The sequence below is a fragment of the Urocitellus parryii genome, chromosome 12 (assembly GCF_045843805.1).
Source record: "Urocitellus parryii isolate mUroPar1 chromosome 12, mUroPar1.hap1, whole genome shotgun sequence".
Lineage (NCBI taxonomy): Eukaryota > Metazoa > Chordata > Mammalia > Rodentia > Sciuridae > Urocitellus > Urocitellus parryii.
The window spans coordinates 17340419-17365156 of NC_135542.1; the positions used below are offsets into that span (position 1 = coordinate 17340419).

Genomic DNA, 24738 nt, shown 5'->3' on the forward strand with positions numbered 1-24738 from the left:
CAGATTCACTGTGGGAGGGAGAGACACCAAGACATGGATGCTGGAAGGCAGGATCATCCCATTTCTCTAAGGATGCCCACCAGCAAGCAATGCAGCTGCTGTTGCTGGTTCCCTGGGGGGAAACGTGAAGTCTAGCGGTTTACCTTAAAGCTAGGTTCTGACTGGCACTGACATGAGCGAGATGTATCTTTGAACCCACAGTTTTACTTTCCCTCCCAGGAAAAAGGCCACCATCACTATTGCTTTTCTAGCGATCAAGCGGTTATTTCTCACACAATAGTTCAAAAGCTTCATGTAAGAGAAACCCTCCTTGAAATGTTGCACCAATATTCTGTACACATGATAATTATGAATTATTTCATACAGAATACAAAAGAGCAATTGTCAACTCCAAGATTTGTAGAGTGGAGGCTTTAATGGGGGACAATGAACCCTGTCAGAGAACAATAACAACAACAGCCAAACCTATAACCCTGGGGGATTTTATCAATATTTTCTTGACAATAACTGTTCTAGGGCTTTGTAGAAGGAAATCAAGTCACTGGAAAAAATCACAGAATGTTTCAGGAAGATCATAGGAGAAGAGAGCATGGAGAGAGAATGAGGATAAAGTCAAATTTGTTGACTTACAAAAGTAGTCCATTGCATTATAGAAAATCCAGAGACAAGGGAAGAACGTGAGAAAGACCCGTCACTTTTACCATACTGACATACATGTGCACAGCCGCAGCGGTTTTTAAATGTATTTTTGAAGATTATTTTCTGATTAACTATAGATTGTGAGCATTTCTATAAAGTTAAGTAGTTTTATTGCTTTCCACTTAAATGACTGTATTGCATTCCAACTAATGTTATGTACCATAAATAATTTAACTGGCTATTGATGAATATTTAGGTTATTTATTTTCCTGTCTTGAATAATGCCGCAATAAAAATTCCTGCAGGCAAATCTTTGCTAATGATTTCTTAAGATAGATTCCTAAAGATGAAATAATTAAATCAAAGAGCCTAGAAGCCTATATTTAAAACATTTTAATAGAATTCGCATAGTGCCAAATTGCCTAGTTGGAAAATCTGAGCCGATTTATGGTTTTATTACTGTATGAGTCACATTATCCCCGAACCCATACCAGAGTGGATTTATACGATAACTGGGTTTTTTCCCTTTCAGCTTAAGGTTAAAAAAAACCTCTGATAATTGATTTTAATTTGTACTCCTTAAATTACAAAACAAAAATCCTGTGTGTTGTTGGAAATTTGCTTAACTTCTACAGATGAACTATTCTGAATCCTTGCCCTGTTTTTCTTACCGCACTTTTTCTTTTGTTTGCTAGATCACAATATTTTCTACCTTTTTTTCATTTTTTGCAGTCACTTTTCACACACTTAATGTTGTTTTCCTTTTATGTTTTCTGTTTTTGGCATCATGCATGAGACTTTGCACAAAAAAGTATGACCTAAAATTTACATTTATTTTCTTACAGCAGATTTGTCTTTTTAATTTTTCTTTTTTTTTTTCTATTTAGTGGGTCATCTACTTGGAATTTCTTTAACATGTGGGATATGCCAATGTCTAACCTGAACATCCGAGTGTGTTTGAGTGTGCAGAGATTTACGTGCCCTCCCAAGCAACTGGTTAGTTGGTTGAACCAGTCACATCTGGAGAACACTTTAATGAATAAATAGAAATTATATAATCAGGGAATCAGCATCGACCGTGTAGTCATGGGAAATCTAAAACGAACACACACGTGGGTAAATAGTGTACAAAGTGAATTTGGGGGAAGCTCATGTGAACTGGGTCCTTTTTTTTTCATTTGTTCGGGTTGATTTTTTTTTTCTTTTGGTATGGGGATTGAACCCCAGGGCACACAACCACTGAGCCACATCCCCATTTTGTATCTTATTTAGAGACGGGGCCTCCCTAAGTTGCTGAGGCTGGCTTTGAACTCAGGATCCTCCTGCCTCAGCCTCAGGAGCCGCTGGGATTCCAGGCGTGCACCCCTGCACCCGGCAACCGGCCCCTTCTTACAAGTAGGTTTAGAAAATGAGGTGGGAAAGGGATGAGTTGATAAAACTCAGACGGCATAAGAGCCACTTGTAACTACAGACTTGAGGCTCTTCTCTGCCAGAGTGGAGGATTGGAGAGAACCAACCATTGCCAGGGTGGTGAGGCCCGGGCTGGAGCCCGTGGAGGACCCGGGGCTGCTGCTGTGGGGCCATGGAGACCAGGAGGCTGAACTTCTGTGCCTCCACCTCAGGGAGGCCCCAGGACAGAGTCTTCCCTTCCATCCCTCCCCACCCCACCCGCCACAGCTTCTAGAGCCCCAACGTTATTCTCGTCACCTGAGCCTGGGTCCCTGTTCCCCAGGGGTGACAGCCAGAGGTCCTTCTTCTTGTCCTGCCACTCAGCCCCTGGAGCTGCCTCCCCTGGACCCAGAGATGATGGGAGAACCCAGCCCCAGGGCTGTCCTCTTCCTGCAGTTCCCCGGCCCCTCATCCTTTTGTCCTTGGTCTAGAAGATTTTTATGGAAGACTAGGAATGAGATGCTGGCAGAGCCTGTAGGTCGGGTGGCACTGCACACATGGATGGCGAACCTGGTTGATAAGGCTTCAAGTGGAGTGCACTCTGAAGTTGCTCGAGTTAGACTGGGTTCAAGGCACATTTCTGTCAGACATTTGCTGTGCCACTTGGAGCTGGTTATTCAACTTCTCTGACCCTCCGTTTACTAATTTATTCAATGAAAATATTAAAAGGATCTACCTGGGGGCAAATTGGGCTCTGCTAAAAGAAACGGAATTCATCCAGATATTGAGGAATTAGGTGTTCAGGCGCATGATGAGACATGATGGGATGGAGTAAATCGTAACAATTCCATTTGCCTTTGCCAAGAGTTGGTTACAAGTTAAGCACATGACTCTGCCTGATGGGACCAGGGAAAAGTCTGTTGGGAGTTTCTGTAAAAACAAACAAACAAAACAAAACTGTTTCTTTCTGAAACAGAAATAGTGTATCTAGAAAAAGCTGCCTCTCTCCCTGCTGGTGTTTGGAGATGTGATGTGAAGAAGTGATGACTGGGTTTTGGCAGCCGTCTTGTAAGCATGAAGGCAAAGTGAAGCCCTGCACTGGGATCCAAATAGCAGGCGGCACCTTGTGAATGAAATGCTCTACGTGGACTGGCCTCATTCAGAAGTTGGTTTTCCTAAGGGAAGGAGAAGCCTGAGGTGCCTGTGAGTCCTGAGAAGATGTTAACTAGCAGTAATGGCACTATTAAAATCTATTGAACATTTGGTGACTAGCAGGCACGACTCTGTTAAAGAATACCAGGAACTCAACAAGCAGAGAGCAGAAGGGAGATAGCTGGAGAGGCCTGCCCAAGACCACTTTTAATAAGTGGAATTAAAATCTCCAGGCCCCCAGGATGTGATGGTGAATTTGAGTTGTCAACTTGATTGGTTTAAGAGAAGCCCATTAGGAAGAGGTGTACGGGTATGCAGACCAGGGTGTGTCTAGGAATGATTGGCACGTGGGGTAGCTAATTGAAATGGAGACCCTCCCTCCATGAGGCCAGCACTGTCCGATAGGATGATGACTTGGATGGAATAAAAGTTGGAAGGACAAGGAAGCAGCCGCAGAGGCAAGCCCGGTTCTTCTTGAATGGGTTCTGGATTGCTGCTGCCATCCTCTGAGGCTGACTCTCGCTTTTTCAATCTTCCAAAGTGGACTCTGCCAGGGATTCTGCAGAAGCCTTGTGTCTCCACTAGGGTAGCACCGTGGATCTCTCTTGTTCTGGGGCTTCAGCCTCTTGGACTGTGCAGCTACTGGTTCTCCCAGCTCTCCAGCCCGCAGGTGGCCATTGTGGACTCTCCAGCTTCCGGTCATGTAAGCCGACCTAATGAGTCCAGTTTTTATAATTACGCTTCCTGTCGATTCTGTTGCTCTAGAGAACCCTAATACTCTTGGCTTGGTGGACATGTCTTCCATGTCGAGGAATAAAGAGGCCTCTGTCGAGTCCTGTGGACAGTTCTTTGGTTCCTCTTGTGGGGCAGGGTGGAGTTAGTGTCCATGTGCATTCAGACCCGAACCTGGGGCAGGGGGCAACCAGGAGCTACCCAGGGCCGACTCCAGTCCTCCAGGCTGACTCCAGTTCACCGTGTCCAATCTAACAGCATTACCAGGTATTTAAAAAAAGATTGTTGTTTCAAGATCTGGATTTTTGACTGCCTAGCTACTGAAGGATCCGAGGATTAAGACTGGACCCCATGTTGTTTTCAAAAACACGTCACCGTGTGTGGCTACAGGTAGAGGGACTCCTGAACCACCGTAGGAACCTGGCCCTGGGTGGCAGGATCTGGGAGCTCTGGATTCTTTTGAAGCAGGAGCTGTTTGTCAACATGTTGTGCTCAAACTCCCCAAGAAGGCACAAACGAGAAGAAACTGTTCTGAAAGTTCTCGGTGGTGGAGAGTTCTAGGTGGGCTTACTTTGACATCGAAATGGCTCGGCAGGTGGAGAGCTCCCTGCTGAAACCCTGCTCTGCTCCCAGGCCGGCTCTCGCTGTCCACGGGCACTCTGCCCAGGAGAGTCCCTGCCACATGGCTCCATGCTGGCACTCGCCAGATTCCACGCTGTGTCTTCCTGCCTTACTGAGATTTACCTCATCTCGGTCTTCACCTCCAGTTCCCGTGTTTTCAGTGCCACTCATTTGTCCTGTTTGGGTTTCTGTCGTCCGCTTCCTGTCTACAATCCATTGCTCACTGATGTAGCCCTGCTGCAAATGAACCCAATTCCTTTTGCATCAGCGTTACCGCAGTTCATTCATTAGACACTCGGGGAATCCAGGGGTTTTCCTGAAGTATGGAGTCCATATCTCCTTGGGGCAGCCTGCTGAGCTCATCTTTTTGCATCAGTCTGGTCAAGGAACGTCACAGTCTCTTCTAGGCTGGAAAGAGAGGGAGGGGATGTGTCCCACTAATTTGTGTTAGAGTGCGTCTCCTTTTTTTTTTTTCCTTCACCCTCTCTTTGAAATATTCACAATGGCCATTAACAAGTTTTCTTAAGATTTGTTGATTTGTGCTGCCGGGATATCATTCTGGTTTTATATACACAATGGGATATTATTCAGCCATAAAGAAGAATGAAATTATGGCATTTGCCAATAAATGGGTGGAACTGGAGACTATCATACTAAGTGAAATAAGCCAATCTCAAAACCCAAAGTCCAAGTGCTGTCTCTGATAAGTGGATGCTAACACACAATTAGTTTTGTCTAATCTATTCATTGGATTAGACAAAGGTAAATGAAGGGAAGGGAGGGGAATTGGGAATAGAAAAGACAGTAGAATGAATCGGACAAAACTCTTCTACTTTCAAATATGAATACACGGCTAGTGTAACTCCACAGCAGGTACAACCACAATTAGAATAAGTCATACTCTGTGCATGTATGATATGTCAAAATGCACTCTACTGTCACGTATATCTAAACAGAATAAATTTTAAAAAAATATATTGATTTGAGAAGAGTTGGTATAATGTGCCATCCATCTGTAGGGGTGCAAGAGAAGATGACACTTTGGAAATGAAGATGTGTCTGGAGATGAGATGTAGTTTGGAGGTAGGTAGAAATATTAGTTGAAGAACTGATTTGGATGAGAGAGAGAGAGAGAGAGAGAGAGAAGAAAGGAGGTTTGAGGAGTGGGGTCTCTAGCTGTGTCAGTGAGGAGGTAAAAGTCATGACAAGAGCTGCAGGGCTCAGGACGTGGCTGATCAAGAGCCTTCACCTTCCCAAGTCCCACTCCACTTTGGAGTTCTGACTCGGGGGTGCCTGAGGGGCCCTTCTCCTGAACACACCCAAGAGAAGCCCGAGCCCTGACACGTGACCTGAGTGACCTGACTCGTCTCAGCCCCATGGTTGTCGAGGGCTGGAATCGAGAAGAATCCAGAGCTGGAGCCCTCACCCAGGACCTGTTCCTCATTGTGTGTGATGGGACCGTCACTATCCTGGGCCCAAGGGAGGAAGTCTACATTCTAAACACCCCACTTTTACTACAGTGGCCCTCCCTGTCCACGGGGGATACAGTCCAGGGCTCCCCATGGACAGTCCTGAGGACTCTGTGCCCACTCCGCCTTTCCTCTATGTCCACCCACAGTGAAGCTCAGCTGGTTCAGAAGGCAGTAAGAGATCAGGAACCAGGCCCAGTAACAAAGTGGAACCATGTAGCAATGTGATGCGGTGAAAGTTATGTGAAGGAGAGCTCTCTCAAAATACTACATTGTACTCACTTCTCTTTCGTTTTTCCAGGGACTAAGCCTTTCTTTTGGTCTCATTTCTACTTTTTAGTAGTCCATTGTAGGTGCACACCATATTAGGGTTCATAGCTATACAAGCGTGCCCTATGGTTTTCTCTGATTCAGGCCCCACTACATCCCCCTCCTCTCCTCTCCCCACACCCATTCTCTTTCCTAGACTCTATAGTTAATCTTTCTTCTATTTATTTATAATTTTTAAAATCACTGCCTGAGGACATACACGATGGTGAGGTTCACTGGGGCACACTCATCCATGTGCAAGGGAGAGTCAGGCCCAATCGATTCCACTGTCCTCCCCTTTCCCATCCCTCCTTCCTCCAACTCAAACCCCTTTCTCTACTCCACTGATCTTTCTTTTATTTTCAAAGAACTATCCTCCTTTTCACTTCTTTTCTTTCTCCCCACTCCCTTCATTTTAGTCTAACTTTCATGTTTGAGACAAAACCTTTGACCTTTGACTTTCTGGGTCAGGCTCATTTAATGTAGCATCATGGTCTCCAGTTCCATCCATTTACTGGCAAATGCCACAATTTTATTCTTCTTGATGGCTTAGTAATATCCCAGTGTGTGTGTGTGTGTGTGTGTGTGTGTGTGTGTGTGTGTATCACATTTTTAAAATCCATACTTCTGTTGAAGGGCACCTAGGTTGGTTCCATAGCTTGGCTATTGTGAATTGTGCTACTATAAACATTGATGTGGCTGTGTCCCTATAGTATGCTGATCTTAATCTTTTGGATATATGCCAAGGAATGCTATAGCTGGTTCATATGGTGGTTCCTTTTTTTTTGGGGGGGGGGCATCTCCATACTGCTTTTCAGAATGGTTGCGCTGATTTGCAGTCCCACCAGTAATGTACGAGTGCACCTTTTTCCCACATCCACACCAATACTAATGATTATTTGTATTCTTGATAATTGGCATTCTGATTGCAGTGTACTTACCTTTATTGAGATTATGAGATGATTCAGTGCCTACATGAGAACAGAGGTGAGGAGAATGACACAGGCATTTTTGTGACACAACATGAGGCTACCACAGAAAGATCATCTAAACACAAGTGCTATGATATTGGACTATCCAATCTGACGATTAACTAATGGGTGGGTAGCATATACAGTGTGGACACACAGAAGAAAAGGAATGAATCATGTCCCAGGTAGGTTGAAGTGAGACAGTAAAAAGTTTACTTATGTTACTGAGAATGAGGTACAATTTACAATCTATGAATTGTTTATTTCTGGAATTTTCCACTTAATATATTTGGAGGTAACTGAGAGTAACTGAAATCAGAGAAAGAAAAACTGCAGATAAGGGGGGAATCATCGCACTAGGGCCATAGAAGGTAGAAATACAACGAACTGGAAAAGAATAAGTTGTTTTACAACATTTAATGGTGTATCTGTACAAATTGTCTGGTCTATAATCTAAATGTAAAAGTCAGCAATTGATAAAGAAGTTAGAATGACCACATGCTTTACAATGTACTTCTCAGCAATAATAACCTGGCAAAATCCAGAATTTTTGAAATATTCAAAACATTTCAGACCAAATTTCTGATTCATCCAGTTTAGTATAGTGAGAGTATCTGGTACTATTTTAATAAGTATTAGCTAAATAATTTTTAAGCATTTTATTTTTACCTTATAGAGGAAAGTTACATCTCCTTAGCTGCTGCCTCAGGGACTAGGGTAAAATGCTATCAAATTCAACCAGTTGGCCAGGTGTGGTGGCCCATGCCTGTAATCCCAGAAGCTCAGGAGGCTGAGGCAGGAGCATTACAAGGTCAAAGTCGGCCTCAGCAATTTACCCTGTCTCTACATAAAAAATAAAAAGGGCTGGGGACATGGCTCTGTGGTTACGTAGCCATGGAGTTCAACCCCCAGTACCAAAAAAAAAAAAAAAAAAAAAATTAAACAATGAAAGAAAATAAATGTAGCATAAAAGAAATTCATATAAAATGATATGGACATTTATTAATCATAATAAGATAATATAATAATATAATCATAATAAGATAAGATAGGCTCTTCAGTAAATAAAAACAAATAATTTTGAAATATATACACAATTCCTCCAAATAACAGTAACTTAATAACAGTAGCTTAACAATTACTTGCTCTAACAAGTTGGCCTTTTTCTATGCAATACACCTTCAGTGTGATCACACGAGTAAAAGAGAGAGAGGAGGGGACATAGTGGCTGTCCAGCCAGGAAGTGACACTTGCCACTTGTCACTTTTGTTCAGAATCCTTTAGCCAAAACTAGTTCCAGCCTCGAGACCTGAGGGCGAGAGAGGGCAGAGAGGCCCCTGGGCACTGGGATACTTGGAGACCGGCTCCACCCCCTGAGTCACAGCTAACACTGACGTTTCATGAACAGATACAGGGTCCAGTGAAGGGACTTGCTGGCTCACCTTCAGTGTGATGGGTCCCCTCCTGCCATGGAGAGGGGCCTTCATGGAGTTCACCAGAGGAAAGGGCGTGGCCTGTGGAGCTGTCACTCAAATGTCCAGGTGGAGGGAGATTCCACTTGTGGATCAGAAGACCAGGGACTGGCTGAGATGGGGTCTGGCAGCAGCGAGCTCAATCTCTGCTTCACTCCAGGAGTGAGTGGTACCTGACGCGAAAATGGAAAACCTCCACCTCCAAAGAGAGTGAGGGGTGTAGAAAGGGAGTCCACCCTATTGGAGGCCATTCAGGCAGCCGCCGGGCTACTGTCCACAGTATTTTGAATGCATTTCTTCATCAGGTGAAGTGAATGTTGTTGATGTTTCTCATGGTCTTTGTCAACGTGTCGTCTCTCTGATTTGAAAATAGGAAGATAAAGAAGCATGAAGATGGAATAGAATGACGTCTTCTTCTCCCTCCCACCCTTCCCTCCCTCCTTCCCTTTTTAAATTGTGGTTGTCGAAGATGATTTTTACAGTGCCTGCATGCATTGTGTAGTACTGGATAAAACAAGCTGATTAACACACTCATCACCTCACAGACGTACACAGACGTAGTTTAGATATTAATCCATTCACATTCTCTGTATAAACTGATCTTACAAAGTCTGGGCTTTTTTTTAATCTGAGAAACAGTGTGCCTGCATGATTTTGTTCACCCCCAAACACCTCAGATACCATTTGTTTATGCCTTACATTCCTCAAAGGAAGGAACAGTACATACATGATTTAATTCAGAACACCCCAAACTCCTAATGCAAGAGGTTGTGATTAGTAAAGTAACAAAATCCATGGGGAGGTGAACATCTCATAGCCCTTCTATGTTTAATATAGCTGGTCTATAAAACAGGAAAAAAATAAGTGAATAAAGACACAGAAGCTTTTATTGGGTGTTGTTCATCTGTTCAGTGTATGGGCTCTGATTTGGGGATATAGTAAACTTGTATATGTTTCATTTCTCCTGAATTAGTTCGTTACTTTTGTTGCTGTTATTTTAGTTTTTTTTTTTTTAATAGAAATGTTTATACTCTCATGTGTCTGTGGGTGAAAGAGGTTTCCTGTGCAACTGTCTAGGATCCTGAGATATTATCTGAAGTCTTTTATCATTATTATTAATGCCTGATCCAACTTTAATTTCCCTAAATGCCAGTGCTCATTTCTATTAGTCTTTAAATCTGGAATTCTGCAGGGTACTTAGAGCAATAGGTAGCAGTACGTCGACTTGTATCTCTTGGTTTTAAACTTATAGAGTCAGAGCTGTGATTCTCATAACTTCCTGGTAATCTAATGCCAGATGGATTTTTTAAATATCAACAAGACGTGTCCAAAAGAATGCTGAGAAATTTGTTCAAAACCAGTAAGCCCCAAACACCAAATCTCTAGACTTCTATTTTCAACAAATCCAGATTATTCTGATACTAAATATTTCATTTTTCCCAACTGGGTTAGCCCTGTTCACCATCTCATATCAATTTACAGTTTTGCTTTTTCTCCAAGGAAATGTCTAAGGATTTAAACAGACATATAACCATTCCTCTAATTAACTCTTTTACATCTTTGAGAGGGTATTTGGGAGTAAATATTATTTATTATTTCTCATATCATCAAGAGAAATAACATGATGGTGATATGAGAAATAACAGAATCATGTTTTTATTGCAACTGAAAAATAAATTGGAAGATGTAACTAAATTCATCTAAGTAGCGTGGACACAGTTGTGGGCCCAAGATAATGTTCCTCAAATGCATTCAGACAAAAATATTAATTCTGCCAATCAGAATTAATATTCAATAAGTCATGTTCCATCTTCCCATCCTTAAGGATTTTACTGTTTATTGGGTAGAAACAGGTAAGCAAGAGATCATTCACAATAGACTACAATAAAGCTTATGCTGCTAAGGCATAAGGGAGGAAGTACCTGCGTTTGCTGTCTACTTGCAGAGAACTAGAAAAGAGAATTGAATTTTAAGTGATCCACATGAGTTTAAACACTGGACCAGGTAGGGAGAAAGGGTATTGCAGAGAGTAAGACATGCACCTAGGTTTCAAGTTGTGAAATTATATATTTATTCAATTTATTCAAAATTAATATGGAGGTATACACCATGATCGAGATTCTTGGATGCTTACTTACTTAGAGGAAGTTGCAAGAGACACAAAAGGAGTGGAGAGAGGCAGAGGGGAGAAGGGGTGGGGAACTGCTGGGGGAATCCAGGGAAGAGAGGGTTTCCTTTTGGAGATAAGAGGTTCCTGCCCTGCCCTAAAGAGGGAACCAGGTGGGCCCAAGGGGCAGCAACTGAGAAAAGTCAGCCAGGTCCCTAACAGCATTGGAGGTTGGGAGAGTGTCTGCCTTCGCAGATGCATTCAAGTAGCTTACGTTTTCAGTTTCTGACATCCAGTGTTCTTAGCCAGGGTGGGCATTGTAATTACAGGTGGAGCCTTCAAACAAGCCTGCTGATTCTAGGGCAATGGCCCCAGAATAGGAAACCTGAGGCAGGATGATGGCAAATTCTAGGATAGCCATGGGAACTTAAGGAGACCTTGTCTCAAAAGAAACACTAAAAGGATGTTTCTGGGTGGTAGAGCACCCCTGGAATCAATCTGCATCACTGAGGAGAAAGACAAAGAAACAAACAGACAAACCCAAACCCTGCTAATTTCATAAAAGTGCAGAGGAGAAGGGTGGTCACCAAGGGCCAAGGACCTACCCCAGGCCAAATATAGAAGAGCAGTTCCTGTGTCAGCTGGGCATCTGCACATCATTCCTCAGCACCCACCAGGGATTTGTACCAGGAAGCAGCACCTCCATCCCCCGCCTCAGTACCAAATCCTCAAAAGTTCAGGTCCCTTAAGTAAAGCTCTGTGGTATAACCTACAACTTACACACACCCTCCCTACACTTCAAATCACTTCTAGATTCCGTATAATATCCAATACAGGGACAATGCTCCATCAAGAGTTATAACACTGGGCTGGGGCTGGGGCTCAGTGGTAGAGCCCTTGTCTAGCATGTGTGAGGCACTGGGTTCGATTCTCAGCACTGCATATAAATAAGTAAAATAAAGGTCCATTGACAACTAAAAAATATTGAAAAAAAGTTATTACACTGTATTTTTAGGGAATAATGACAAGGAAAAAAAAACAGCCTTTCCATGTTCAGGATCAATGCAGTATTTCTTCCAGAATATTTTTGATCCTCGGTTGGTTGAATCGAGGATGTCAAAGTCACAGATGAAAATTATATGTTTTAAAAGCTCTTTGGGCAGTTTTAGTATTGAAACCCGAATCAGAAAAACCAGTTGAATATTGATGAAAAGTTTGAATGTCCTAAATAATCTGGGACCCATGCACATGTTCTCCATGGAGGACTAAGCATGATGAGGAACATCAGAGACCAGGTTTCACTTGGAGACTTCTGCACTACAGGGAGGGCTAGCCTGCTGCCCCCCGCCGGGATCTCTTGGATGGCAGCACCTGTGCTTCCTGTTCCTTTCTTTACTCTTGTAAATAGATGTGATGCTATCCCTCCCAGGCACTCCAGCTGCAGAAAGATTAAAAGAATCTGATAAAAATTCTAAGTATTCTGACAAATTAAAATATGAAACCCAGGGTGAAATAATAGATTTCTTTTCACTTCAAAGTTGGGCCATCTGGGGATTGGGAATTGATGTTGAAGAAAGCATTTCTGCATGCCTGTGATGACCTGGTCCCCAGGGATGGAACAGTTGTGGGGACCAGAAAACAAAGTGTGTGCTTTAGACGACACAGGGAGGTTCTTTTCACACAATGTCCTGGCTAGTCTTCTGGGTGGTGGCATTTTAAAGGGTCCTGGTTGGTACAGATCCCTTATCCCTTCTCCAAATCCCCAGTCCTCCTAGGGGAACAGCTGCGATTGTCTAAATAACAGCACAGGAGGTTTTTCAAGAAAATGTAGCATGAGAAAAGTGGATTTCTCAGCACATTCCTCATTCATGGCTCTTGCATGGATCCAGTTTCAGGGGGAATTGAGCTCAGTGGTACCAAAACAGAGTCATTTGTCAAGTTTTTTCCCCCTCTCCTCTGACAATTTTTGGGTAGGAGAAAGAGTCAAAAAAGAATCCAAGATGTCCTAGACTAACTGGAAAAGGTAAAAATTTAGGAGCAGACACTAGAGGAAGCAGCAGGAGTGGATGTCACAGTTGTTCAAGGAGGGTCCCAGGAGGTTCCTCATCGTGTCCATCATTGCCCTGCAAGTGGTGTCGCTCCAGAAGTGGGCAGTGAACTTGGGCCTGCCAGAGAGAATCCTGGACTGGCTAGGAGTTTCCATCAAAGACTGTGACATCACCACACACCCACTTTATTTTCTGTATAAATTAAACTATTTTGAAGTAATTCTATGTTTTTATGCATTGTAAGAAATATTACAAAGAGATCCAGGTAGTTAGTACCTCCTGGTTTACTTGAATGACAATATGTTGCAAAATTGCATTATAATAACAAAATAATGATAATAATAGCTCTGTCACCACAAGGATCCCTTATGAGGTCATTTTATAACCTCACCAGCCACCCTTATGCCACCCATGATTTTGACCAGGACAACCACTAACCATTCATCCTTTTCTATATTCTTCTCATTTCAGGAATGTCATATAAATAGAAGGATGTGATATATAATGTTTTGAATAGTTTGCTTTTTCTTTTTGCCTATAGCATAGTTTCCTGTAGAATCATTCAAGTAGTTGTGTCTATCAAGTTAGTTCCATGTTATCATTGAGTGAAAGACAGTCCATTGTGCAGATGTACCACAGTTTGCTCAATCAGCTGCTTGTTAAACGACATATTGCTGCTATCAATATGGGTGTATGGGATTTTTTTTGTGTGTGTGAACACAAAGTTTTGTTTTTCTGTGTAATAATATCTATGGATATGACTGTTTGGTTGTATGGTAATTGAATGTTTAGTCTTATGATAAACAGCTAAACTGAGTGCTGGATTGGCTGTATGATTTTATATTCTCACAAGCAATACGAGAGGATTCAATTTGTCTTCAGCCTTGCCAATATTTGATGTTGTCGTCAGTTTTAAATTTAACCATTTTGATAGCTGTATGGTGGTATCCCACACACCATTTTGATAGCTATATGGTGGTATCCCATTGTGGTTAATCTTGCAATCCTTTAAGGTATAATAATATCAAAAGTATTTTTGTGTTTATTTGCTATTTGTACATAGTTTTTTGATTATTACTATAATGCTTTTATTTTATGTAATTTTTAATTGTGAACAAATAATTGTGTTTATGTATGGAATTTCATATGATATTTTGATACATATATTCATATATGTAGAATATATAAATATCAATACACATATTGATATAATGTGGAATGATTAAATCAAATTATGATTTTTATATATATATTTATTGCTTCACATATTTATTTATTGTCGTGAGAATATTTGAAATCAAATTTTCAGCCATTTTGAAATATATGATACATTATTGTTAACCATAGTCCCATAGTCTACTATGTAATAGATCTTTAAGCCTTATTCCTTCTGTCTGATTGAAACCTTGTGCCCTTAGGTCAGTAACTATTCCTACCCTCCCTCCCCAGCCTCTGGTAGCCACCATTGGAATATTTCCATGTGCTCCACTTGTTTAGATTCCACCTCTAAATTAGACCATGCCATATTTTTCTTTCTGTGCCTACTTATTTCACTTAGCATGATGTCCTCTGGGATTATCCATGTTGCCAGAAATGACAGAATTCTTTCTTTTTAAGGTTGAATTGTGTGTGCTTGTGTGTGTCACATTTTCTTTACCCATTCATCTGTTGATGGACACAGACATTTTTCCCATATGTTGGCTGGTGGGAACAATGAGTACAATATCTCTTCAATGTATCGCTTTCAGTTGCTTTGGATATTTGCCAAATCCGAATCATATAGTAATTCATGGTTTCTTTTTGGAACCTCTGCACTGTTTTGCACAGTGGCTGCAATAATTTACATCCCCTCCAACAGTACACAAGAGTTCTCTTTTCCCTGCGTCCTTGCTCATACCTTCTATTTTTTTCTCTTTTTGATAACACCCATTCTGACAGGTGTGAGTCGATATTTCCACTGTGGCTCTCATTTGCATTTTCCTGATGATGAATATTTTTTCATTTTTTTGTTGGCCATTTGTATATCTTCTTTGAGAGATGTCTATTCAAGCTCTTTGCCCATTTTTAATCAGATTTTTTTCTTACTAATGAGTTGCTTGGGTTCCTTATGTATTTTCAATATTAGCCCATTATCAGATGTGTGGTTTGCTAATATTTTCTTTCTCTTCTAGGGTTTTCCCTCTGTATGTTGATTGTTTCCTTAGCTGTGCAGAAATATTTTTCTGCTACATATGTATCTTTTTTCCCCTGAAATATTTGTTAGTGTCCATTTCCTAGCTAGACTTATTTTTACTGATTTTAAGTTCTTTAAACAGTCTAGATACTGATCCTTTGACAGATGGTTTGCAAATAGTTTCTTCTGGTTACTTATCTTTTCATTTGAAGATCCTTTATTTTGATTAGATCCCATTTGTCATTTAAAAAAATTTGTTCTAATTAGTTATACATGACAGTAGAATGCACTTTGATACATCATATATAGATGGAGTATAATTCCTCATTCTTCCTGTTGTACATGATGCAGAATCCCACTGGTTATATAATTACATATGTACATAGGGTAATAATGTCTGTTTCATTCTACAGCCCTTCCTACTCCCCATATCCCCTCCCTTCCCTTCTCTCCCCTCTACCTTATCTAAAGTAACTCTATTCTTCCCTAGCCACCCGCTACCCACTTATTGTGAATTAGCAATCACATATCAGAGAAAACATTCAGCCTTTGGTTTTTTGGGATTGGCTTCTCTTAGCATGATATTCTCCAGCTGCATACTTTTACCGGCAAATACCATAATTTCATTCTTCTTTAAGGTTGAGTAATATTCCATCACACACACACACACACCATATTTTCTTTATCCATTTGTCTGTTGAAGGGCACCTAGGTTGGTTCATTATTTAATCAGACTTTTGATGTCAAGTTTGAAAACTACTCGCCAAGCCTTAGATCCCCCCAATTTTCTCATCCATTTTTTTGTCTAAGTTTTTCTTATTATACTTATTATACTTTACATTTATGTCTCAGACTCATTTTGAGCCAATTTTTGTGTAAAGTGTAAGGCAGCCACAGATGTCCAAGGTATTCAGTCTCATTTGTCGGAAAGAGTATCTTTTGTCCACTTAATTGCCTTGTTGTTCTGTTAAAGTTCTGTATGGAAAAGTTGTGATGAACCAGGAAGTAAAGGTGTGACCAGTGGTCCTCCTTGGGTTCCTTGGATTGTACAGCCTGCTTACTCTTCTGGGGCTTAGGTTTATTTCTGTGAGTTTATTTATTTTTTCTTGTTTTTTTTTTTTTGTTTCAGCCATTGATCTATGCAACTATCTGCCATCAATGCTGCACAGTTTTGATTACTATAGTTATGTGATCATCCTTAACATGGACTACAGTGATTTCCATCCCTTTTTCCCCCCAAGATCATTTGATCTAGTCTGGGATTAGGGTTTTTCCATAACTTTTAAAATAATCTTTTCTATGTCAATAAAAACAACAACACAATCTTCCTGGGATTTTGATAAGAGATACATTAACCCATAGAGCTATATAGTTGTTAAGTCTTCCAGTCCATGAACCTAGTATGTCTTTCTAGTCATTCTTTGATTTTTTTTTTCATCAGGACTTTGTAATTTTCAGCCTACTGACTCTGTGCATGTCTTGTGAACTTTATATATTTGTTTCCTGCCGATCAACCATAAATGGCATTATTTTTAACTTGACTTTTGACATGCCCATTGTTACTACAGATGCTCTTTGACTTAAAATGGGGTTACATTTACATATAGCCAAGATTCTGACCAAACTAACATTAGTCTACAGTTGGGAAAAACCATGGATCACAAAGCCTGTTGTAAAATAAAATGTTGAATATATTATTATTATGGTTTGGACATGAGGTGTCCCCAAAGCTCTTGTGTGAACCAATTCAAGAATATTCAGAGGCTAAAAAAGAAAAAAAAATAGATTATGAGAGATTTAATTTAATCAGTGCATTATTCCCTGATATGGGTTAACTGGGTGGTAACTGTCAGCAGGTAGGGTGTGGCTGGAAGATGTCAGTCACTGAGAGAGTATCTCTGGGATTCATATTTTGTTCCTAGTGAGCAGAGTTCTCCTTGCTTCCTGATTGCCATGTCCTGAGCTGCTTTCCTCCTCCATGCCCTTCTGCCGTGATGTTCAGCCTCCCTTCAGGCCCAGAGCCATGGAGCCCTACAGTATGCTGATATTAAGTCCTTTGGGTATAGACCGAGGAGTGGGGTAGTTGGGCCAAATGGTGGTTCTAATCCAAGTTTTCTAAGGAACAATAGAGTTTTGAACTGGCTGTTGGTCACCTGGTGGTACTCCACGGGGTCCTCCAAGCCTGGCTTGCAGCTGCCTCCACCCATCCTCTGGGATGAGCCAGATGCTCAATCGTGTCATCTGCAGTAAATGGCTTTCCTATGTCCTGTCCCTCATCAGCTTGCAGTGCTGGGTCTGCCCCCAAGATGGAACTGAGCAGTGGATGCACAGGCATTGCTCCAATGTCCTGCTACCTCCTGAGATGGAAGGAATATATCCGAGGTTTGTTGTATATCCACCCCCGCCCCTGCTTTTGCTGTCTCTCCTTGAAGTCTTAAGTACCCTCATTCCACTTGTTCTAACTTGTTCCCCTTCTCCAAAACAATGACTTTTCTACTCTGATAAATACCCCTCATTCAACACCCACATTTGCAAGTTGCTGCAAAGATGAAAAAATTAGGTGCTGTACTAAAATTCTCAGAATAGATGCTCTAGCATTGAAAATGCTGCAGAGACACTTGGCTATACCACGAACTAGCTCTGCCATTGACTACAGATACTTCCCTGCTAGGAAAGGAGGCCAAGTGCTATCCAGATGCAGCTAATAGAATTATCTCTGTTCTCTGGCTTTGATTCTTCATAATCAAACACACACACATTCTCTCTCTCTCTCTCTCTCTCTCTCTCTCTCTCTCTCTCTCTCTCTCTCAATGAAATACAATTTGGACCACGGCACACATATCAATATGTTAAATACTAATTATTTACAGAAGAAGGTTCTAGACTGTGTGTTTGCTTGATGTTGTTTTTATTATTTTCTCAAGAGGCTAGGAGCAAAGAGGATCCTGTGGCTGTCCTCCTTAAAGTCTTCCATGGCTCTTCCTTTCTGGCAAGTCTCATGGGTTGTACAGCCAGGAAGGGGAATGACTTTGGAGACTAGAGCTAAGGACAGCCCAGCCTGTGAAATCAGATTTGGTGTTTTCTGGCACAGTTTGGAACACTGACCACCTGAGTCCAAAGATTTGTCCAGAGAGTCACCTTTGAAAACACTTGTCTTTACACACGGAAGGCACATCTTCAGGGAAAGATTAAAAGAAGGAAATGTGACTTATAATTACTGTTAAGCATGTGTTAACATGGCCCTTGATGAATGCCAAATTTATGCCCTTTTTCCAAACCACACACACACACGAAAAAAAAATTCTAACACTTAAAACATCCATGACATCCTATCAAATAATATTCAAAAATAGGTAAAATTAAATGTATAGCAAAGGAATTTCAGAATAAGCTGCTGAATTTATAAAATGAATCAATTTTTAAAACACATCAATATGATGTCTCGGGGTAAACTATATCAAATATATGTTTATTCAGTGCAAAGTGTTCATTTCCTTCAAGAAAATGTTTCCTGATACATATAGGCCAAGAACCAAAACCTGGAGATTTTTTCAGTTGAGAGAAGCCAGGAACTTTGTGTTTCATTGGAGAATTTCTGCCTAAATCTCAGAAGTTGGACCTCAATGACATGACCAGATAGTGGGTTTATTGGAGAATGTCCCCCATTCCTAAAGTGATAGTATGGACTATATCCCGCTAGGCCAAGGGTAGTTTGGGCTTCTGCCTTCTATTTGATGCCATTTTCCCTCTCTGCTCCCCCCAGCTCACTCTTGAAAGGCCTTCTGTTCTGCCAGCCATAGTGACATCTGCTGGCGGACATGGGAAGTCACAAATCTGGGGGACCCTCTCAACCAAACCTTGTTAATGCTGCCATTTATCACAGGGGCAGGGGTGCGGGCTCTGGAGGGCTGGGCGTCCTGTCATTTCTCCCATACCCTCTCCCAAGAGAGCAACCATGTCTCAAGCAGCCAGTTCCCACCTTCCATTCGCAGAACTGAAAGTCAGGCAGATGCAAACCCCAATGCTAGCGTGGGCCCTGGAAAAGAAGCCACCACTCCAGGTGACAATAGACTTGACTGGATGCTTGGGGACTGAAGCAAGGCAGTTCTCACCCACCTCTGCACCCTCCTCATTTCCAGCAGGCCTCTGCCTGCGGCTAGGAGAGGAGTGGAGCTCTGTCCCCCACCTGGCCCCGCTGTCTCAGGGCTGCTTTAAGGGCAAACTTGCAACTAGGTGAGTCCAAAGAGGATTATTCCAACTCAGAGTTTCTTTTCTTCTAAATTAACGCAGTAGATGTCCACTTTGCGTTTCTGAGAAGTTCATGGTGTCCTAAGAACTCCATGTCACTTTGGCTACTCAAAGTGGGGTCCCTTGGTCAGCAGCACCAGCATCCCTGCTCAGAGCCTGTGAGAAACACTGCTACTCAGAGGTGCTGGCGTTTTGCACTGACAGAAGACACTTTGAAAGAAGCCCCGAGGCTATATCTGCACACACCCAAGTTCACGTGCTTGTACTCCAAGCCCAAATCCCAATGTGCTCTCTAGGAACACTTTTACATCTTGCAATTGAAGCTGTTTGCACACTCTGCTTCTCTTCTGCACTTCACACTCTTCTCACCGAGCACATTCAGAGAGCAGTGCAGGCTCAATATCCGAAGTGTGCTAGCAGGAGAGCCCTTGCACCTCGGAGCACTTGCTCAGATAGGAAGCGATGGGACTACTGGGTGGATCAATTCCTCAAAGATTCTTTGGAATCCATTCCTCAAGCAGATTCTGAAAACTATCTTGAAATTGCATGAGCCTGTCTGCAATGATCTGTGCTTTACTGAGTGCAAAGATGGTTCCAAGTGAAACGGTGCCATCAGCTCTGACAAGAGGTTCTGCTTCCTGCATGTTCAACCAGGGAAAAACCCACACGTGTTCACTGAGAACAAAGCTACTTTGTGCACAAAATTTTTCTGTTTGCCCCCTACAAATGCATCTCAGGATGCACATTCAGAACACATTTCCTGAAAAATCATGACAAAGTATCATTGCAAAAGTCCATTCTGGTCTAGCATCACCAACATTAATTAGGAAATGAATTGCACAGGTTTCATTGTATTCCCTTGGTCTCCTTCTTCTAAAAACTCATTGAAACTGCAAGTGCCTGACAGCAAGCAACTTGCCATTGACCAAGAGCACAGTTGTTTCCAATAGAAACTGGGCCTGCTAGCTCTCAGAAGCCATTGGATTTAAGGCTACTTCAGCCAGGTACAAAGCTCAATGGGCACGATGAGAAAAATGTCATTTCCTAATATGGAAGCTGCTTGCCAAAATTCTTCTGTGCTGCACTTCCAAAATATTCTCAGGAAGCACACTCAGAGCACAGTTTCAGCCCATATGCAAAGAGTGCTAGCAAGAGAGCCTTGGACCTAGGTTCAGCAACTTGGAGAACTGTGGGCCCACTGGGAAGAGCAATTCCCCAAGGTGGATTGAAATCCATTGTTCAATTGTTTGTCACAGAATTCACTTGAAATCCAAGTGCCTGCCTGCATTGAACTTGCACTGACCAACTGTACAGACGCATCAGAGGGAAACTGCCACCTCTGAGAAGCGGTGGTTCTTCATGCTAGTTTAAGTAGTGACAAACCCCAATGTGCTCACTGAGAACAAAATGAGCTCCTGAATGTTGAAGCTGCTGAGAGACTGCTTTACTTTTGCACTCCCAAACTACTCTCAGCAAGCACATTCACAGCCGAGGTCAGGCCCAAAATACAATGTTGGCTGACAAGAGAGGCCTTGCACCCAGGATCACCAATTTTGAGAAGGCAATGAGGACTGCTGAAAAGATGAACTCCACAAAATTCCATGGAAACCCACTCATCGGACCTTTCTGAGAACACTTGAAATGCAGGTTTCTGCATGCAAGGAACTCTGTGTGACAGATGGCAAAGTTTGCCAAATGCAAACATGCCTACCAGCTCTGAGAAGCCATTCTCATTCACACTTCTTCAACCTGGGAAAAATCTCCATGTGCTCACTGAGAACAAGTTAGCTTGTGCTACTTGAAGCTGCTTCCACAAACAGTTTTACTTCTGCACTTCTAAGCTGTTCTCATCAAGCACATTCAGAGCACAGTTCAGGCATGAAACACAAAGTGTGCCAGAAAGAGATCACCAACTTGCAGGAGGAAAGAGGACCAGCTGAGAAGATCAGTTCTCCAAAGTCTCATTGACATCCACTTGTCACATTTGTTTACAACATACACTTGAAGTGCAGGTACCCAAATGAGTGAACTGTTTTTGATCAATGGCACAGAGGCTTCAATGTGAAAGCATGCCTGTCACCTGTAAGGAGCAATTTTTCTTTCTTCTAGCTCACACAGAAAAAAACACCATGTGCCTACTTACAACAAAGTTAGTCCTGCAAGTTGAAACTGTTTGCAGCAAATGGCTTCCATTCCCCACTTGCAGCCATCAGTGGTTGACAGATGGCACAGAGGCTTCAATGTGAAACGTGAATGACAATCATTACAAGTGCTTCTGACATACTCTAGTTGAACCAGGGAAAGCCCAAAGTGGTCAATGAGAACACACTTTGTTCCTGCAAGTGGAAACAGCTTGCATAAACTGCTTCAGATAGAAAATTCCAAGCTCTTCTCAGCAAGCACATTCAGAAAATAGTTCTGGCCCAATGGAAAAAGGGACCTAGCAAGAGGATCCCATATCTATGATTACCTTCATAAGGTAGCTTCCCAACTTCTGTGTGGAACTGTGTTTCTCCTTGGCCCTTATGCTGTTTTGGAGACCACTAGGAGTTCAGCTTTGTGCAGGATCATCTGACCTGGACTTTTGGCAAGACCTGTACAGCCCTCACACATGCTCAGATGCTACAGGACTTTGCAGACCAGTCCAGACAACAGTAGGCATCCATTCATTGTCTACAGTCTACAGATTCCTAGATGCATGGCATTCATTAACATCAAATGCAGAATTTTCATCAAAAACCATATATATATATATATATATTTCCAATCTGAATCAAGAAAATCAGAAATATCCCCAAATCCAAAGAGTGGATCCCCATTGTGATGCTACCAGTGGAAAATTCCACAGCTGACCTCATGGGATGGTTCACAGTGAAAACACAGCTGCATGAAAAATATTACATGACATGACCTTCTGGTTATGTGGAAAGTGGCATGTGAAGTACACATGCATGTCTTCTTCAGACATGGGATTCATTTGCAAGACACCTTATGCAATGGAAAATACTTCAAAATGGGAGAAATCAGAACCACATCTCCAAAGTATTTCAGAAGAGACCAACTCCATCTGTGTATCTATCGCTCAGTGAGTGTGTGTGCTCGTGTGTGTGTGCTCTAGTGTGTGTTTGTGTGTGTGTGTGCTCTAGTGTGTGTTTGTGTGTCTTTGTTTGTGTTTGTACCATGATAGCCGATACTTCATTGCCCCCATTGGAAAACTGACTCAGATAATGCCATCTGCCAAACTCCTAAAGACCAAACTTCTTGCTGATAGAATGAAACATTCCTTCCTGTTGGTTTGGATGTGTCCTTTAGGAATCACTGCTACATTTAGTATACTCAAATCATCACAGTAGATCAGGTAACAAAAACATATATTTTAAAATAATAATATATTAATGGAAACAACAAATACAGGATAGAGTAACACCTGTGTTACTAAACAAGGTCAAGGACAATGGCAAACTATAGATTCAAACTTTGAAGCAAATAGTAATCAATGTAAATATTCCTGGGCTGCCTCAGCCCCGCCCAGGCACACAGCAGCAGAATGGTTTTGCAAGCATCCTCAGGAGGGCTGCAGCCTTCTTTCCAGGACGAGAGGGAGGTTGAGGCTGGATCCACCCATCATTCTTTTGGGAGAGGCTCCTTTTCCTCAGCACAAAGTTGGGTTTTGTGTGAGGGTTCTTTGCGTAAAATACGTTGGCCTGCGCTGGAATCCTCAGCTCTGGGGAGAGAGGGGTGTACAAAATAAGGTGGCTCCGGAGGTGCTCCCTGGGACACCCCAACATCTGAGAGCCTGTGCCAGAAAAGGCCAGAGCCACACACCTGAGAGCTCTCCAATTCAGCACCAATACCAACAAAGAGAGCCTCCACAGTCCTCCCTGAGGAAGAACTAGGCAGAGCACTTCAACAGACCTAATGTCGGTTCCTACCAAAGGCTTTGGACTCCAGAACATCCCAGGTCCTCTTACATCTGCCAAAGCACACCACTAGGGTTTGCATCTGAAATCTCCCACAAAAGGCTCCTGTGCCGAAGATTCAGTCCCCACATGAGCCATCTTCATAGGTGGGTTTGGAGGGAAGCATTGGATGGTGAGTGCTCTGATGTCAACATGAAATTCTCATTCAAGATGAATACACTACTGGGGGGTGGGAGGGACTGGAAGAAAGGTTGAGCATGGTTGGAGGAAGACCTAAACAGGGGTGCGCCCTGGGCAACAGTACCTTGTTCCTGTTGGCTCCACTGAATCCTCATTCTCCAAGTAGAGGTCCTCCTTCTCCTCTCCATCTTTCTCTCTCTCCCTCTCTCCCAGCCTTGTTCCCTCTCTCCCAGTCTATGCCTTTGTGGCAAGGGCTGAGGAGCTCTCCACTGCCACACACTAGAGCTTTATGGACAGCCTCAGTACACAACCAAAGAGAAAGTTGTGAAAGCCAGAGAAAAGGCCTAGGATTCCTCAAGCATGGCCACAGTGAGGACAGGCTGACCAGCACGGATACCACATTAGAGCCATGCTTCTGCGTTGGTGGAGCCCGCCTCCATGTGAACCATTCTGAGAATGGAGGCCACATTCCAAATGCTGCCCTACTGAGAACAATGGTTCCAAAGACCAGCAAAGGGAATGCTTCCCTCCAACATGGTGTATGGTCCAGTGGTGCCATGACCCCAAGTGGGGGAATACAACAGCCCGCTTCTCTTTCCTCTGAACACGTGTTTCCTGTCGCCCTCCTCTAACCTAGAGCCTGTTCTCCATCCCTTCTGGGTTGGATGTGAAGATCTCTGCTATGAATTTCTAAGACTACCAAGGCCCCAGACAGACTTCCTCTTCCATAGACTCTACTAACCTAACAGAAGGTTAAGATAGGAGACAAGTGATCCTAGAACTCATCGGGATGGTGGTCTTCAGCGTACATAGGCTGGGATAATGGCTGCTGTGGTGTTTGGCTCACAAAAACCAACCAACCAACCAACGAAAAAGGGCTGGCATTATTATCAGATGAGCTTTGTGGCTACGTGCTCAGGAAGCCCTCATCTGACTTTAGTTAGGGATCGCAACCTGGCTATTGTGATCACTCCTTGGCAAGTGGACTCAGGTGCAGAAGACCATGGAATTTATGCAAAGACATGATTCAAGCTGTCTCCCAGGCTGTGTTTTCTTCCCAATTTCATCCTGTTACTGCTTGCTAGAATCCTGGCAATGCTCTGCCAAGGCAGTGGTTTTCTGGTCACACAGAAGGCTTTCAATCCTACTGCTTCAGTCCACAAAATGCCAGTTCCCTCTTTAGCCCATGCATTCCCATGTTCCTCTGAAACCACTCCTATCCCAGACCATGAAAGCATACTGCTCCTGGAAAGAGGCTTTCCTCCTCACTCCTCAAAGATGTCAGCTTTGGATGCCTGTTCATGTCCA

At 42.6% G+C, this 24738-nt stretch overlaps 1 protein-coding gene across 1 annotated transcript in view; it reads right to left on the reverse strand.

The window, feature by feature from the left end:
• The window catches only part of LOC144249853 (uncharacterized), a 475070-nt gene that overhangs the window by 444995 nt on the left and 5337 nt on the right, over positions 1–24738 (reverse strand). The gene's annotated exons all lie outside the window — the stretch shown is intronic.